Raw genomic sequence first — 5,022 nt, forward strand, 5'->3', positions numbered from 1 at the left:
CCGTTCCCCTGGCAACGGCGTGGGCTACGGCGCCCCACAGCGGCCAAACCGCGCTGCGTCACGTCGCGCTGGCACCCGGGCTTGGGCGGGGCTCACCCGGACCCCCTGGCGCCCCACTCTCCATTCCTTTTCAACATTCTTCCTCAAAAACACACTTTTCTCTACCCCAAATCCACAGCTTGTCTTCTCGAAATCCTAACTTGTCCTGTAAGCGTTCCGCTCCAGTTTCTCCCCTGAGCCCATCACTCTTAGGGAGACCCTCAGCCAGCTTGCACACTTTAATGAGAGTATGTGCTGGGCATTGGGCGTACCCTGGGGAATGCCCACGAGATCCCTGCCCTTCAGGGAGATAACAGGCTAAGAGGAATACATATCTAAAAGCAAATAAATATGAAGGTGGTCCGTAATATAATATGTGAAGTGTAAGAGCTCAAAAATATCTCCTTTCTGGGACTTCCCTGGGTCCAGTGGTTAGAACTTTGTGCGCTCATTGTTCAGAGCCTGGGTTCAATCCCTGGTCGGCTGCAGTCCCTGGTCAGGGAACTAAGGTCCCACAGACTCATGGTCTCACTTTTGGCACCATGTGGCCAGAAGAATAAGTTCTCTTTTCTTTATTTCCTTTAAGTCAAGCATAAATCCTACTGGGATTTCCGATATTCCAGGCTGGAGGGAAATTTGGTGTTGGTCTCTACTAGGTTCCTCTTTACCCAGTTTATTCCAAGGATTCAGAATCTCCTGCAGCAGCAAACACTGTGAGAAGCACTCTGGTCATGTGTCCTCTCTAGTACTAAGGCCACAGTCATTGACCCAACCCACAGGACTTTGAGATTTGGGCTTCATGGGATCATGCCTGCTGCCCTGGGGCTGCTGGGGGACAGGCACCTGCCTTCTCTATTCCAGGGGCTGCAGACTCTCTTCCCTCCCTGCTGAACTTGGTTTCCCTGAGTGTGCCCTCTCCCCTCCACTTGGGGACACTCAGAATGGACCCTCTCATGAGCTCAGGCTTTCTCAAAAGATAGGAAGAGGCTCTGTCTTTCACCAGCTGCCCTGTCCGTATTTCTAGGCCCATATTTCTAGGCTGTAGGAAAGTGAGCAGCTGGCTGGCTACCTGCTCAACATGGGCTGGACAGAAAACACGCCTATCCCTGAAATTATCAGTCACAAGCACGCAATAAAAGCAACATAGCAACTCCTGCTTGGTCATGTGCTGATTCTGGGTCCTATACATGTGTCTTTATCTGTCTACCATATAAATGCTTGTTTCCAGGACTGATAAATTATATGGACTAAATATCAATGCTACCCTGGCCTCAAAAGTACAAGACAACTCAACTCTAATCTGGAATTGTAGAACTTAGGGCTGAAGAGAGATGGTGACCCAAAAATCAAGGTGGAGGGTGAGCCATTATATGCCCACAGGGAAGGGAGGGACCGGAGAGTCAAGCCACCAAACCCTGGGTCCATCTGCCTCCAAGGCACTGCTCCTAGATGTCCTGTGCATGCATGCACGTTAATTCACTTCAGTCATGCCTGACTTTGTGACCCTGTGGACCATAGCCCACCAGGCTCCTCTGTCCATGGGATTCTCCAGGCAAGAATACTGGAGTGGGCTGCCATGCCCTTCTCCAGGGGAGTCTTCCCAACCTAGGGATCGAACCCAGGTGTCTTATGTCTACCTGCATTGGCAGGCAGGTTCTTTACCACTAGTGCCACGTGGGAAGTCCCCCCTAGCTGTCCCATGAGTATCTAAATGCAGCACATCCCTATATGCCCTTTTTGTCCTTGCCACAAACCTCCTTCTCCCTTTAGGCCCTCCAAAGGGCACCGCTACCTACCCAGTCTCCTCCTCGTCCTTGCGCATCTAATCCAGACAGTCCCCACAACCAGGCAGTTCCTCCCTCGAAATACGTCCTCTGTCCATTCTTCCCACTCCACTCTAGCCCACAGCACCAGTTTCCTCTGTACTGTCTCTGCAGCAGCCTTCTGTCTGTCTCCCTAACATCAGCCTGCCTGCTTCCAGTCCCTTCTCCTCTTAGCTGCCAGGCTTTCCATTCTTTCTGATCATTTGCTAAAGTGGGTAGTAGCCTGAATAATGGCCTCCCAAAGATGTACATATCCTAATTTCTGAAATCTATGAATACGCTGCCTCTCAAGGCAAAGTGTACTTTGCAGATATGAAAGGGTCTTGAGATGGAAGAGAGTATCCTGGATTACCCAGGTGAGCTCAGTGTAATCACAAGGACCCTTACAAGAGAGAGGAATGGGATGGTCAGTGTGGGAGGAGACGTGATGATGAAAGCAGAAGTCAGAGAGATTTGAAAACACTATACTTCTGGTTTTGAAAACAGAGAAAGAAGCCATGAGCCAACAAATGCAGGTGTCCTCTTGAATCTAGAAAAGGCAAGGAAACATTCTCCCCTAGAACCTCCAGAAGGAACCAATCAGCTGACACCTTAACTTTAGCCCAGCGACACCCATTTCAAACTTCTTACCTCCAGAACTGGAAGATAATACACCTGTGTTGTTTTAAGCCACTGAATTGGCTTCCCTGCTGGCCCATGGGTAAACAATCTGCAGCCAGTGCAGGAGATGTAGGTTCGATCCCTGGGTTGGGAAGATCCCTTGGAGAAGGAAATGGCAAACCACTCCAGCATTCTTGCCCAGAAAATCCCATGGACAGAGGTGCCTGGTTGCTACAGTCCGTGGGGTCGCAAAGAGTTAGACACAGCTTAGCGACTGAACAACAACAAAGCCACTGAATTAGTGGCACTTTGTGGTATCAGCAATAGGAAACTAATACAGTGGGTTTCAAATAGGATTAAGTACATGTATCTTTAACCAATGAAAGCTGTTTCATTTTTTTAAAATATTTATTTATTTGGTGGCACCAGGTCTTAGTTGTGTTATGCAGGATCTTCAATCTTCATTGCGGCACGCGGGATCTTTAGTTGTAGCATGGAAACTTGGTTGCGGCATGTGGGATCTAGTTCCCTTACCAGGGATCAAACTCACACTCCCTGCATTGGAAGCACGGAGTCGTAGCCACTGGACCACCAGGGAAGTCCCAAAGCTGTTTCATTTGAAACAAAAATGACCGCCCAGATAGCTGAGTGACTCCAAGCCAAACTCTCTGAAAAGAAGACTTCCTCTGGCCAAATCTGAATTTTAATAGCACAGGCAGTTTGATGGTGTCCTGATTCTGTCATCGTGGTGTGGTCACCAGTCCAGAACCTGACACTGCCCAGGGCATCACCTACCGAGGAAGGCCACACTTTGCTAACACCACCTCATCAGTCTTCTGTTTAAGTTACCTCCAGGGCTTTCTTTGCCTTTAGGATCAACTGAAATGCCAAAGCTTGGCTTCCAAAGCCCAGCTCAGCTAGCTCCTATCCACCTCCTCATCCCTGTCCCCTTATCAGTGCATCTCCTGCCACCCAAGGCATTCACTCCCACCCCGGGCCCTTTCCCACAGCATTCCCTTTACTCAAAGTGTAGTTGGTCTCAGCTCCTCCTGCCCTACTCTGGCCAGTTTCTATGAAAACATGAGACACATTTTTCTGGGACAGAAGTCATCCCCTAGGGCAGGACTTGTTCTTGTCCAGAGTGGCTGTCCCTGACTAGCAAGACAGGTCTGCCCATGGTGAACAGCCCAGGCTATAGAGACAAAAAGACCTAACTGTGGTTTAAAGAACTTGTACACATGTGTGTGAGAAGGTTCCAAGCTCACTTACCTGACTCCTAGAATTGCCAGAAGAGACCCTGGGGCAGTTCACCCCAACCTGGGCTAGACCCACAGCCCATCCTTAATTAGAGTCAATGTATCCCCAGGCTTCCTGGGACTTGTTTCTTGTCCCAGGGCATATCAATGGTTACCTGTTTCAATCCCAGCTTTGCCAGTCGCTAGCTGAGTAAATTCCCCAACTTCTCTAAATCCAGTTTGCTCCTATGTGAAGTAGCAGTAACAATAGCTCCTTACTGGATAGGGCCATGATGAGGCCTGAAAATGTGGTCCTGCATATGAAGCACATAGAATGTTCCACTGGTAATGGACACTGTACATATAATCTAGACCCAACTTGTCTTTCTATCAGGAAATGATGCTCTCTGTTTCATTAACTAATGGAGTTAAATTTTAATTATCAGATTCACTGGTGGGATGTGGTTAGCCATAGATTTTGTTCTCTGGATCCATTTTGTCTGATCACAGAACCCTTTCCAATGGGCCTTGGATGAGTCAGCCCATTTACTTGGCTTGTCCCCGTGGCTACAAGCACCTCTTGCCCTGGCAAACATAGAGGCCTTGTGACTGTTGCTCTTTCTACCTCCACTGTGGGCTCCCCTCCCCATTAGTCCATTCTCCTGATAGCTTGGGGCTGTAAAAAAAAAAGAAAGAAAAGAAAGAGGGAAGAGGCCCTGCCCTGGTGATCTAGTGGTTAAGAAGACACGGGTTCAATACCTGGTCTGGAAAGATCCCACATGCTGTGGAGCAACAAAGCCTGTGTACCACAACTATTGAGCCTGTGCTCTAGAGCCCATACTCTGCAAACAGAGAAGTCACGGCAATGAGACACCCACGCACTGCAAATAGAGTAGCCCCTGCTTGCTGCAACTAGAGAAAGCCCACACATAGCAATGAAGACCCAGCACAGCCAAAAATAAATAAATGAAAAGAAGGAAGGAAGAAAGGAAGGCGAACTGATTATTTTACTTCTTGCTACCACTCTCAGTGACTCTCCCTGCTTCACAGGAAGCAGCATCTCCGTATACCATGAAGTTAGAATAAAAACCTCCTCATTCACCACGGCCTCCAAGACCTCCCTTACCCCTTGGCTCCCTCTGACCTCTGCAGCCTCCTGGCTCCCCTCTCCTCAAAGGACCAGATTCCCTCTTATATTAGGGGTCTTTGCATGTGATGTTCTTGCTACCTGGAACATCACCTCCTCCTAGAAAGCTTTCTCCAACCGTCAGAATAGAAGAGGCCATGAGACTCTGCTTTCTAGTTCCTCCTGTGTGTCGCGGCTC

This window comes from Dama dama, chromosome 4 (genome assembly GCF_033118175.1).
Source record: "Dama dama isolate Ldn47 chromosome 4, ASM3311817v1, whole genome shotgun sequence".
NCBI lineage: Eukaryota > Metazoa > Chordata > Mammalia > Artiodactyla > Cervidae > Dama > Dama dama.